The 14,871-nt window shown below is 33.4% G+C and overlaps 1 long non-coding RNA gene across 1 annotated transcript; it reads left to right on the top strand.

The window, feature by feature from the left end:
- The first annotated feature begins 946 nt into the window (after positions 1-946).
- On the top strand, positions 947-2,625 carry LOC126889495 (uncharacterized). The gene is made up of 2 exons (XR_007700045.1): positions 947-1,180; positions 2,562-2,625. It is a non-coding gene; the product is annotated as an uncharacterized LOC126889495 (long non-coding RNA).
- Positions 2,626-14,871: the final 12,246 nt, after the last annotated feature.

Genomic DNA, 14,871 nt, shown 5'->3' with positions numbered 1-14,871 from the left:
AATTGTGTATTAGTCTAGTCGCAACATAGGGGGTTCCATGTACACTTTTAGTTTGCCACGATTTGATGGTGGTATTATAGGTTTTTTGGGTCGCTGAATCCAATGGAAGTGGTCTGGAAGCCCAAATAAGGTGCGTTTAATTGTTATTAACAAATTATGCTAAAATTAGGTGTTTTTCAGGAATTATTAGAACCCCTGTAAATAAATTGATAGTGTTAAGGTCTTCTCTGGTGTATTTTTGGTCGCTGAATGGAATGCGACTAGTCGCGATTACTCAAAATGTGTTCTTATTTTCTTAATAACAAAATAATTGTTTATTATAGCTTAAACCACGTTCCGACTTTGTTATTAATACATTATTGCAAAAATATGATGACATGAAATTTGGCATGCACGTAGCTAACATGTCAAACAAAACAAGTGATATTGTACCGATGTGTGCTTTTACCCTGGGGGTGAGTTTCACCCCGTTTCGGAGGTGAAAAAAGAAACCTTTAAAATAAGTCCGGAATTGGATAAACTGATTAATTCTAAGCAGCTTTTGCTCTATACAGTTTTTTCACTCAGTCAATACTTTTCGAGTTATTTAGGAGTGAATATTATGTTCATTTTTCAACAAAAAAACCAAATAACTCGTAAAGTAACTTGACTTGGTGAAGATACTGTATAGAACAAAAGTTGCTTAGAATTAATCAGTTTATCTACTTCCGGACATATTTTAACCTTCGGATGACCAAGGGGGTAAATTTGGATCCCAGCGTATGATTTTCTTTAATAAATTCAAAAGTATTTTCAATTTTTAACTCATAATTTTTTTATTTGACTCTAATATCATTCTAGATATCCTCATATTTGGAAATAAAAAAAATTCCCTATATTTTACGAATAAAAAATATATTCTGAAGTTAACGTTTAGTAAAATAACGTCTTTTATGGGGAATTCCAAGTAGTTTTACACTGCGCGTTATCAAAATCTATTTTTAGACTGTGGTGCCTGTTATGTAAGAATCATGACATTCCTGTCTGCTACAGTTAGTCATTATTATTATTTCCTGGCTTATATTATTATAGTTTCTTAGTATTTTGTGTACATATAAGATATGGTCCGCAAATATCTTACTGAGACTGAGTTACAGGAAATTGTTACTGCTAGCGATTTTTATGATGATATAGAACAGGGGTCACCAATTAGTTTTCCAGAGGGGTCCGTTTCGAAAACCTATGACACTTCCGGGGTCCGGATTTATGCTGCCTGTGTCTGACTGCTCTGGTTCGGTTTCTTTGTGGATTCTTGTTAAAAAATATCCCCTAGGAACAAATCAGAAGTTGCCGGGCGAAATTTTTGGGCAGAAATTGTTTAATATTTTTTTTAACAAATTCAAAATATCACCTTTTTTGCCCGCGAAAATATGTTTTTAGCATTTTTGGGTCATCTTAAATAAAAAAGATCTGTCATTTTGTTAAAACTTAAGAATTTTCAAGCATCGCAAATGCATATTTTCGCATTTTTCAGATTTTAAATTGCTTATAACTCGAAAACTATCAACTTTTCAGAAATATGACGAGACCTTTATTGTTTATACATAATTACTCAAGAAACCTAAATATATACATTTTTCGAGGCAAAAAAGTAATTTTGAATTTGCTTAAAAAATTGTTTTAATCGGCACCCTTCTGATTTGTTTAAAGGGGACATTTTTGAACAGGAATCCGCAAAGAAATCAAGTCAGAAACATTTTTCATACGAAAGTGGCCTCACACATGGACTAATATGGAAAGGAAAACTAATAATATCTGATTGTTTTTTTGGTTACTGTATACTTTTCTGTAAGTTTTCCTGGAACAATAAATAAAATATAAATACATTGTGCATTGTTTTGATGTTATTATCAGTATATTTTGAAAACAGCAGTATTGTAAATTGTTACTGAGAATATTTTTAAAATTATGAATTTATATTTTGAATGCTACTGAAACTTTTAGACGTCTTCAATTTTGTAGAAAGGAAACAGGGGAATTTAAAATAAATAATCACAGTACAAAATGCTAATTAACATGTTATCTTTTCTACATTAGTTTCAATGCAAGGTGTTTGTTGCAAACTTATTAAATCTGAAAATTATTTTAATTAAATGCACATCTGAAAAGTACTCCTACTTTTTATATTTAGCTTACTTAATTTCAAAATTAATGATTAGTAAGTATAACAATAAGGGGGGAAACTCTTTACAAAATTAAATTATCAGAGAGAAAAATGACATTTTTGTTATGTACAACCTGTCTGAAGTTTGGAGTGAGTTTAGTGCAACTGAGTCTCATTAGGGAGTTGAGATATTCATCTGTTAAGTGAGATCTCTACCGACTTTTAATAAAGTTCATTCTTGATAAAGCGGCTTCGCACACATAAGTTGCGCCAAACATAGTACACAATTTCATGGCCAAACATTTTCAAAATTGCCAAACACTAGGTATATTCTGAATTTATTGACGGTCCGCACAAAACTAGCTCACGGTCCGAATGCGGACCGCGGTCCGCTAATTGGTGACCCCTGATATATAAGATGAAATAGTATCAGAAAACGAGGATGTATTGTTAGATGAAGATTTAAATGCTGAAAACATTCATTCCAGGTCATTTTTGACCTGGGGTCATTTTTTACTCCGTTGGTCATCCGTGTAACAAAAAAAGGTTGTTCATCGTGAGGTTAAAGGTTTCTTTTTTCACCCCCAAAAAGGGGTGAAAGTCACCCCCAGGGTAAAAGCGGACATCAGCACAATATCACTTGTTTTGTCTGACATGTTAGCTACATGTATGCCAAATTTCATGTCAATCCAAGTGGTTTTTTAAAATGTAGAGCAAGACTAGTGGCAATCGATTTAGCGTATACAAATACTATGAAAAATACTACGAACTTGCTGTAGATAGCGCATTTCGAGCTTTTCGGCGAATAAACAATTATTTTGTTATTAACAAAATAAGAACACATTTTGAGTAATCGCGACTAGTCGCATTCCATTCAGCGACCAAAAATACACCAGAGAAGACCTTAACACTATCAATTTATTTACAGGGGTTCTAATAATTCCTGAAAAACACCTAATTTTAGCATAATTTGTTAATAACAATTAAACGCACCACATTTGGGCTTCCAGACCACTTTCATTGGATTCAGCGATCCAAAAAACCTATAATAGTTGCGACCCCATATGTTGCGACTGGACTATATTATTTACGTAGCAATAATAGTGAGAGCCACGGATGGCTCACCCGGTCTGGAGGGCAGATGTCGTCCCTGGCTTGTCGGTACTTATTTGACTAAATCACGGCGTTGGTGATACTTGCAATTATTGCATTACTTTAAAAGTAACTCTTGAATGCATAATTTGAGAAGTGTTAAAAATAGAGCAGTGTGTCTTCTTTTGAAGCTGAACAAGCTCGGATAAAAAAAAACTACCTATATGATGAAGTAATATGTCAGATGAAGATTGTGATTTTTCAGATTCAGATGATTTATCAGATGATTACGTTGCTTCTGATGGAAGTTATTCCAGTGAGTGTGACATGGTGCCAAGAAAAAAAATAGGAAGGATAAATATCAGATAGCAAAAGTACGTTTTATGGACATCCAATGTACGTACATCTGTATATATTGTCAACGTCCAATGGACGTCCCGCTATATAAAGGTACAATGGACATCCGATGGACGTCCAACAAACGTATAGAGTTCACAAAATTGGACGTGTCCAATGGACGTCCCGCTATATAAAGGTACAATGGACATCCGATGGACGTCCAACAAACGTATAGAGTTCACAAAATTGGACGTCCATAGAACGTCCGCAACAAACGTATAGTGTACGTTGTTGGAGCTTTTAGTGTTCGCCTTATGTACATTCAATGTACATCTGATGTACATTCAATGTACGTCTTATGGAAATTTTTAGCCCACTTTTTATAAAGCAATCTAGTATCTATAATTTTGTGAATATATAGCAAAAAGCCTTTATAGGAAATAATAGTTCCTTTAATACTAAAACGTATACATTAAAATATTACACAAGAGACGTTTTTTTATTTTTCTTTAGTATAACAACTTTATTATAATATATAGGTACTTTATTATAGGAACTTTATTAATGCACGACTGAACTTGCACGATAAACAGCAAACACAAAGGTATTATCACAGAATGTATTATGTTGTATGTAATAATTTAATAAAAACGAGATTCAGTTAATGGCGGCATATGCAGCAGCATGCACATAGAAACATTGTTTAGTTTAGGAGCATGAAGATGAAGTCATGAAGATGAAACACGCCGCGCCGTGCCAGTTGCGTGACCAGGATTCGAGTTGGTACAATATTGTACCAATTTGATACAATTAACAACCAAACTTTTAATACTAAAGTATCTTAAAGTAAAAACCTCAAATTTTGTGATATAAGAAATTTACTTCAAATAACATTAAACGACGTTTTTTTAAGTTGTACCGTTGATTGAGGTATTAATATTTCAATCAACGGTTGTATAAAATGTGTTGGTTTAGTACATTTTTTGTCACTATTTCAGTTATTCCAGTGCATTTACAAAAGTTTCTCTGGCAACACTGTTGGTAACTAAAAAGACATTTGATGGCGGACAAAATTGCAAGGCGGGAAATTTAACAATTACAAATGCACATTTAAGATTTAAATTGGTAGTGTCTAATTCTTGTAAGGTCTATAATTACCGATGTAGCTCTTATACTGAAAAAGTTTACGATCATTTTATCATCGTCTAATATTATTATATAGGTTTAAGTAAAATAATTTTAGTGGCTCAGTGTGTTTTAATTCGATGATGAAAAAATATGTGACTGCATTTATTGGAAGCTTTTTATATTCTACTAATAATATTGCTTTGATTAAAACAAGACGCTAATAATTACTCATAATAATAATCGCGTTTTTTGTAAAATCTCCATGGACCAGAAATTGATGTCCAATGTACGTTGAAATCAAACGTCCAATGGACGTTGCTTAATGTACTGTTATATTTCTATTTGATATGAAAATTAAATTTTGATAATTATAAACAAAGTTCAATTTAATATAAAATAATTTCAATTTTCTCAACCACGGGCATATAAATTTAAAACAACCTGTATACAACAAATTGTTATATGTAATTTTAAGAAGTGATTAGAATAAGCGTACGAAACTCGGAACAATGTGCTTAGATAAACAAAGTGAATGACGCGTACCATTATCGTTCTTCTCGGAAGGTCGATCATTAGCCTATGCTAAATAAAACTCAGTGAAATAGATGATAGTTCATTATCGTTTTTCGCGGAAGGTTTCGATCATTAGCCTATGCTAAATAAGACTCATTTGAAAGAGAGAATAGGTCATTAAAATTTGTAAATAGTTAGAAAGTATTTTAGAATGGGAATTAAATATTTTCTTTTGAAATCCATTAAGCATATTTAGAAAGATTAAAAATTGGTTTTGAGGAATATTACGAATGAGAGTTGGTGGTGGAAAATTGATTTGTGAATCTGGAAGGGATATTTAGAAAGTAGGGGAATGGATGACAAAGTGAGAGCAGAATGTTTTGAGCTGTCGAGAAGTGAAGTCGAGTAGTAGACGGTAGTGTTCGAGGAGTGAGAAAGCCGGTGTAGTTCCGTGAGTGTGGAGTATCTATCGTGGAACGAGAAGTAGGCCAGGTCGAGAGTAAAAGAACCTCCTTGAGCCCAGAGTGTCCCGGTAGCTGATAGCAGTTTCGAAAAAGGTAGAACACAGCATCACGACAAAAGCAGGAACGAGAGCTATTCTAGCTAGTTTTTCAAAGGAGAACAGCACTGGAAGCCAGGACGAGGTTTGATCGCAGCCAAGGATAGCAGGAAAGGGTCTTGTGTGAGGACATTTTCAGTTCACCAGGAAAAGGTCAGTCTCATTTGTTTGGACATGAATGTATGGGTTTTCGTATTAAATTCCACATAAAAAATTGAATAACATAATCAATAATATCAGAAAAGCTTCATCAAACTTAAATAGAGTTGTTCCTAATAACTCCTAATAGTTAAATGTTAATAAAAACTTTCAATTGAAAACCAAAAGGAAATAAGATTCCCATTTGTAAATGTTATGTTTAAGAATAATAAGAAATAGCAAATATTAAGCATTGATTGCCTTTTTAAATAAAATAAAAAATATTTTGATTATAATTGTAACCCATATGTGTATTTTTTTTACTCTTTTCTTTTCTATCCCGATTAGGAACCATTAAGAAATATTTAGAAGCCACGGAAGTAAGTAATTAATTTATAATTCGCCCTGAGATTGAAAACATATTGATATGTGATCTGGTTAATTAATTAGATTAGTATTAATACATTGATTAAATTAAGTAACATATAAGAATATTATCTCATATCAATAATAAAGATCACATCAACTGTCGTCCAACGTGGAAAGCATTGTAAAGTATTTCTGGTGGCAAATTTGAAGGATAGAAAGAGTAAAGCCGGTATTTGAAAATTTATATGCCTGTGGTAAAAAGTGAGATACTTACATTTGATAACATAAAATTTTAGATCTCTTTAGGTACAAATTTTACATAACTGATTTAATATTTTATTTTTACGATATTTACATTTGATATATTTATTGACAATTTATAATATTTGGGTAAAAAAAAAGTCGTCTTGGTAACATACTAGTAAAATTTCATATTTGGCGGGGATAATACTTCTTGAAAACAAATGTCTGTGACAAGAAGCCAAAGCAAGGACAACAAAAAACAAAAAGAACATTCAGACCAAGAAGATATTTTAGACACGACAATCATGGCATCAGAACAGCAAGAATTATCAGGAATAGATAAACTATTACAACTGATGCAACTCCAGTCACAAAAACTGGATGACAATCAACGAAAAGTGGATCGAAAAATGGATGAAACACAACAAAAATTGGATCAGAAAATGGATAAAGTGGAGAAAAAAATGGATGACAATCAACAGGAAACAAAACAAGCGATAGAAGAGAACAATAAGAAAATAGAGGAACGCATAGAAAAGTATGAAATGAAAATTAAAGACCACATGCAAAAACAAGAAATGAGAATGAAGGACCACATGAAAGAACAAGAAATGAAAATTCAAAATAAAATGAAGGAGTTAACGAATTGCCAGAAAAAAGAAATGGAAAGTTTGGAAAACAAGTTGCAAAACGCTATTCAAGCAGACATAGAAGAAGTGGAAAGAAAGATTGCGGAAATCAATACGCAACAAAATGTCGGAGAAAGAAGAGAAATGGTTATACATAGCACAGATGACGTGAAGATAAGGTTTGGCGGGGATGTAAGAAGATTACACCCAGTGCCGTTCATTAATAGCCTGAAAAAGAAAATACAACACATCGGAAATTTCGATACAGCAAAAGAAACTATCAGAAACCATCTCAAATATGAAGCAAGCCTATGGTTCGATAGTAAAGAAGAAGAATTCGGCAATTGGCAACAATTTGAACAAAAATTTTTGAATTATTTCTGGGGAAAGGTCCAACAATTGGAAATTAACAAGGAATTGCAAAATGGGAAATACAATGATAGGATGGGTGTATCAGAAAGGACATATGCTTTGCAAATTTACAATAATGCAAAACATTTACAATATAATTACTCATCGGAACAATTAGTCGAACTGATTGCAAGACATTTCGAGGAAACGCTGGAAGACCATATCACATTGCAAAATTACAAAGACATAGATAGTTTATGCCAATTCCTACAAATAAGAGAATCACGTCTAAGAGAAAGAAAATCAAGAAGGTCGCGAGAAGATTACAGGCCCCGAGAAACACAAGATTACAGAGATAGAAATCAAAATAGGAGGGACTATACAAGACGAGATTTTAATCCCAGAAGGGAAAACGAAAATAGAGACAACGGAAGAGGAAATTATGAACAAAGAAATAGGCAATGGAATGAGGACAGAAATCGAGAATACCAGAATAGAAACACCACACGCTCAAATCAAGAAAACAGAAATAATGGTAGACAAAATGAACAGGGATATCGAGAAAACCGAAACAGATCCGACAGACCAAGAGAAAATAGAAGAGAAGTAAATAATACCCAGACAGATGAATATGACGGAGAGAGACATTATGACGAAAATATAAACAACGATGAGCAACCGGCGTCTTTTCACGACGGCGCTCACTAAAAACCAAAAATCAAACAGGAATCTTTTGTCACCCCAAGGAGTTTATTAAATTGGCAGGAAACAACGAAAAGAAAAATGGAGTTAATTTAAAATTTGTGGATGGATTTATCAACGAGAAACCAATTAAAATTATGATAGACACTGGATCTGAAATAACATTGGTCAACAGAAAACTAATAGAAGAAGTTAACTTAACAAATTTAATTTATAAAATACCTAGGGTAAATTTAGTGGGCGCAAACAAACGGACATTGGCAACTATAAATGAAGGCATACGAGTAATGGTACGACTGGGCAAGAATATGTATGCACTACAATGTGTAATAATGCCAAACATGTCACATGACATGATAGTAGGAGTGGACGAATTGGCAGAAAAACATGTAGTGATAGATTTTAAAAATAATACGATGAAACTAACAGAAGAAAAAGAAAAAGAACAGGACAAGGAACATGAGAAACAAAATACGGACGAATCAGGTAAAGAACAAACAGTGGAAATGAATTTGGCAGCGAAGCAAGGACAAAGAAGAAAAAGGAGAAAAGGTCAGAAAAAGATAAAAGAAAATGAAACCTGTGGCTCCTCAAAAGAAGAGTTGAGCCCAGAAGAAGAAAATTTGAGAGTATCAGAAACAAAGGAAACCTGGGATTCCTCAAAAGAAGAGACGGGCTCAGGAGAAGAAGAAATAAAGCTAAAAAATGAAAGTGAAAAGAATATGATTGAAACAGTGGTATTTGAAGAGGAGGTATATGCAAACGAGGATGCAAAATGCACGGTAAACATGTGTGAAGAATCTGAGAAAAAAGACAGAAAATTGATATGTGGAGAAGGGAAAGAAAAAGAATTGCGGTTGATGTTAAGAAACTACGAAAATTTGATCAATGAGGAAAACAGAGTGGCTAAAAAATACGAACATTCATTTGAGGTGAAAAACTTGGGAAATTTTCGATCAAAGACTTACCCGATTCCATACAAGTACCGACAAGAGGTGAAAGAAGAAATAAATAAAATGTTGGAAGATCAAATCATCGAAAGATGTGATTCACCGTATGTTAACCCGATTGTGATAGTAAAGAAAAGCAGTGGAGAATTGAGATTATGTTTAGATGCCAGGAATATCAACCAGCACACTGTATCACAATATGAATCACCTATAAACATCGAGGCCATTTTTGGAAGAATCACCGGGTCACACATATTTTCGAAAATTGACTTAAAACACAGTTTTTGGTTGATACCGTTAGCTGAAAAGTGTAGAAACTACACCGCTTTTTCTATTGATGGTATTGTCTACCGGTTTAAGGTAGTGCCGTTTGGATTGCAGAGTGCTTGTGCTGCACTCGTCCGAGCTCTACATACCATTTTGAATCGCCACGAAGATTTCATAGTTCATTATATCGATGATTTATTAATTTTTTCACAAGATACTCAGAGTCATCTGAAACACATAGAAATAATTCTGGAAGAATTGGACACAGCGGGATTGAAATTAAACATTGAAAAATGTCAATTTTTTCAAAAAGAAGTCATTTATTTGGGTTTTCAATTGGACAACAAAACAGTAAGATTATCCGAAGACAGAGTCAAGCTCATAGATGAATACCCAAGACCAACGAATTTGAAAACATTGAGAGGTTTTCTTGGCACGATTAATTATTTTAAAAAACTGATTCCCGATTTGAGCCAAAAGGAAATCCCTCTGATAAAGTTGCTTAAAAAAGGACCATTTACAATTTACCTTTTATACTCCGAACTGATGCGTCCATACAAAAATTTGCAGGAGTTCTGTCTCAAATACAAAACGACCAAGAAGTGCCGATATGTTTTATATCGCGAGTGACTAAAACACATGAGAGAAAATATAGTGTTACAGAATTGGAGTTTGCCAGTGTACTATATTGCGTAAACAAATTGAGGTTTTACTTATTGGGAGCAAAATTCACAATCGAAACAGACCATGCAGCTTTAGTACATATCATGAAGAATAGATTAGTAAATAATAGAATACATAGAGGTATTCTATTATTACAGGAGTATGATTTTGAGTTCCGATATATAAAAGGAAAAGACAACATAATAGCCGACGCTCTAACACGGGATGAGGACACGGGAAAAAAGGAAACAATTACTCTACAGGTGGGACTAAATAGATTAATACAAGAAGAAGGGATATATTCGTTAAATGAGATAAGGACAAACCAAGAAGACCTAGAGGAAAGAGAGAAAAGAAGAGCGGAAGTAGAAAATGACATATATTTTAAGAGAATAGACGGAAAGGAACTATATTTAGTGACACAGACATTGGCCGAAAAGATAATAAAGAAATTACATGAGGACAATGGGCATATCGGTAGCAGAAAAGTTTGGCTCGTTTTTAGGGAAAATTACATCAGCCGACAGGATTACCGCATTGCAAAGGAAATTACCCAGAAGTGCGATGTATGTCAAAAATATAAGAGTCGGAATTTCAAAAACGAAAATGTTGCCAAAAATATTGAAGCCCGAAACAAACTAGACATTGTAGCAATAGATATGTTAAGCGATCTAATTATGACCACTAAAAGGAACAAACATATTCTGGTAATGGTGGATGTGTTTTCAAAATACGTAAAATTATATAGTTGCCGCACCACAAAGGGGGAGGAAATATTAAGAAAAATCGACAATTTTATAGCCATAGTAGGAACACCAAAAAAAGATCCTACTGGACAATGCAACGTATTTCCGAAATGATCGTTTCAAGGGACAACTTCGAGAACGAGGAATAGAGACAAATTTTGTCAGCATCAGGCATCCACAGAGTAATCCTTCGGAACGATTCATACAGGAAGTGACGAAATTTCTTCTCATTGCAACAGATGGTCAACATCGCCACTGGGACAGGAAAATGGCGGAAATAGAAAGGTATCTAAATACAATTCCGAGCACAGTAACAAAAGAGACCCCAGAATACATCATGAAGGGTGTATTGCCGATAAGGCCATGGGAAGACCAAGAGCCAAAAGAATATCAACAGGTGATTGAAACCGTACAGAGAAGATTACGGCGAAGCAACGAAAAATATATCCAAAGACAGGAACAAAATAGAAAAAGAAGACCAGTGACTTTCCAAAAGGGTGAAAAAGTACTCGTGAGGGCATTACGAGTATCAAATCTTCCTGGGGGCATTTGCGCAAAGTTGATGCCTGTTTTCGAAGGCCCGTACATCGTGAATAATGAAAATGGGATAAATAGTTATGAGTTGAGGCACAGGAACTCGGAAAAGATCCGAGGAATTTATAATATTCACGATGTATACAAATATCACGAATAAAAGACAGAATTACATGAAGTAGATAGTAAGTTAGGATATAAGAAGTAGATTAAAGTAAGGAAATATACAGGGAGTTGGTTTTGCCTCGAGAAAATTTATTTAAAAATGCAGATAAATTTTATCGAATACAAGGCGGGGATTTGTTATATTTCTATTTGATATGAAAATTAAATTTTGATAATTATAAACAAAGTTCAATTTAATATAAAATAATTTCAATTTTCTCAACCACGGGCATATAAATTTAAAACAACCTGTATACAACAAATTGTTATATGTAATTTTAAGAAGTGATTAGAATAAGCGTACGAAACTCGGAACAATGTGCTTAGATAAACAAAGTGAATGACGCGTACCATTATCGTTCTTCTCGGAAGGTCGATCATTAGCCTATGCTAAATAAAACTCAGTGAAATAGATGATAGTTCATTATCGTTTTTCGCGGAAGGTTTCGATCATTAGCCTATGCTAAATAAGACTCATTTGAAAGAGAGAATAGGTCATTAAAATTTGTAAATAGTTAGAAAGTATTTTAGAATGGGAATTAAATATTTTCTTTTGAAATCCATTAAGCATATTTAGAAAGATTAAAAATTGGTTTTGAGGAATATTACGAATGAGAGTTGGTGGTGGAAAATTGATTTGTGAATCTGGAAGAAATATTTAGAAAGTAGGGGAATGGATGACAAAGTGAGAGCAGAATGTTTTGAGCTGTCGAGAAGTGAAGTCGAGTAGTAGACGGTAGTGTTCGAGGAGTGAGAAAGCCGGTGTAGTTCCGTGAGTGTGGAGTATCTATCGTGGAACGAGAAGTAGGCCAGGTCGAGAGTAAAAGAACCTCCTTGAGCCCAGAGTGTCCCGGTAGCTGATAGCAGTTTCGAAAAAGGTAGAACACAGCATCACGACAAAAGCAGGAACGAGAGCTATTCTAGCTAGTTTTTCAAAGGAGAACAGCACTGGAAGCCAGGACGAGGTTTGATCGCAGCCAAGGATAGCAGGAAAGGGTCTTGTGTGAGGACATTTTCAGTTCACCAGGAAAAGGTCAGTCTCATTTGTAGGTTTGATCGCAGCCAAGGATAGCAGGAAAGGGTCTTGTGTGAGGACATTTTCAGTTCACCAGGAAAAGGTCAGTCTCATTTGTTTGGACATGAATGTATGGGTTTTCGTATTAAATTCCACATAAAAAATTGAATAACATAATCAATAATATCAGAAAAGCTTCATCAAACTTAAATAGAGTTGTTCCTAATAACTCCTAATAGTTAAATGTTAATAAAAACTTTCAATTGAAAACCAAAAGGAAATAAGATTCCCATTTGTAAATGTTATGTTTAAGAATAATAAGAAATAGCAAATATTAAGCATTGATTGCCTTTTTAAATAAAATAAAAAATATTTTGATTATAATTGTAACCCATATGTGTATTTTTTTTACTCTTTTCTTTTCTATCCCGATTAGGAACCATTAAGAAATATTTAGAAGCCACGGAAGTAAGTAATTAATTTATAATTCGCCCTGAGATTGAAAACATATTGATATGTGATCTGGTTAATTAATTAGATTAGTATTAATACATTGATTAAATTAAGTAACATATAAGAATATTATCTCATATCAATAATAAAGATCACATCAGTACATACATAGTACGTCCAGCTTTGGTCCATAGACGTTTGGACTTTAAATGTACGTTACATGGACGTCCATGGGACATTGTGTGCTATATTAGACGGTACATATGGCTTTTTTTTATTCATAACTTGACATCAAATTATCCTATTTTGAAACCGCAAACACTGAAGTGTTCCCTTAGATCAGCATTATTCAATGCTATAGTACATAATATTGCACCGTGTCTCTTCACCGGCTCACGCGGTCTGATGTAAAATTTAGCTGTGAGACACACCCGTAAGCTCACCCGATCCGGCAAGATCAAAACACCGTGAGACATCATTTGTCTCACGCGGGGCTGAACGTGTTAACATCACTTTTTCTCTTTTCTAGATTATTAGTTTTTATTGTAGAGTACCTATATAAATTATTGTAATCACTGAATACATAAATAGAGAAAAAATAATCCTATTAATTAAATTAATGAATAATTTAAGCCATTATACAAGTAACTGTTATCCAAAAATATTCAAAACCTGAACCAAATAGCCACCTCGTTCGTTGCTGATGACGACATCGCAGTCAACTAGTCAACTAATGTTTACATCTAGTCCATAGCTAATACGAATAAACGGTAATAATTAATAAATAATAAGATTTAATTTCAAATATGTCCTTTTTATTTCTGCCTAAGACCGACACTGTATTTTATATCGATACATAGTATAAAAATATATAGACGAGCGGAACACCCCAAAAAAACGCTAATTTCTCGAGATACTGACCACGGAAAGGTGAATGGCCGATTTATTTTAGTCAGACTGTATATTTTTGATGGTACTGAAAACGAAAATGAGGTATATTTTCAATTTCATGTGGGGGAACAATGTCAAAATCGCAATTTTACCCCAAAAAGAAAAAAAAAATAAAATCAGTTTTTTGCGTTTACCTCGCTACAACTCTTCCATTTTAATATTTTTTTCTGAACTTTTTACATTGTATAGTTCTAACATTTCTGAAGACAACGGTATCTGTTTCAAGCTTTAATTCTTATTCTGATAAAGGTTATGAATTTTTCAAAGGAAAAGGTGCGGATTTGTGCGTTGCAAAGTTTAATCGCAAAACTTGTGTGATGAAGTTTAAAATTTAGCTTCTTAATCACGTTTAGTTAAAATAGAGAGTACAAAGAAGTTTTCTGGTAAGTTTTAGATCAAAATATTTTATACAAAAAAAAAATAGTGCAACTTTTAATGTCGACATTAGAAATCCCCAATATAACTCTTATTTTTCGAGACACTGACCATGGGTGGTGAATGGCTAATTTTGTGTTAGATTATGTTTTTGACCGTGATGAAAACGAAAATGAAATTGATTTTAAATTTTCGGTGGGAAAATATTGTCAAAATTGCAATTGTACCCTAAAAATAAAAAAAAAATTAAATCACATCTTTTTACGTTTAGCTCGCTACAACTCTGGTCCGTTTTAATATTTTTCTCCAAAGAATGTAGGTACACTACATATCGCTCACTTTTTTTAAGACAATGGTTTCTGCATTAAGTTTTTAATATTTTTCTAGTAAAAGTTATGAATCTTTTAAAGTACAAGGTGCAGATTCGTGAATTTCAAAGTTTAATCGCAAAATTTGACTGACAAAATTTGAAATATAGATTTTAAATTGAATTCTTTTTAAAACATGAGTACGAAGAAGTTTTCTGGAAAGTTTTGAATCAAGATG

This window comes from Diabrotica virgifera, chromosome 8 (assembly GCF_917563875.1).
Source record: "Diabrotica virgifera virgifera chromosome 8, PGI_DIABVI_V3a".
NCBI classification, from domain to species: Eukaryota; Metazoa; Arthropoda; class Insecta; order Coleoptera; family Chrysomelidae; genus Diabrotica; species Diabrotica virgifera.
Note: the sequence above shows the minus strand (reverse complement) of the source record. Positions and strands in the feature narration are given on the sequence as shown.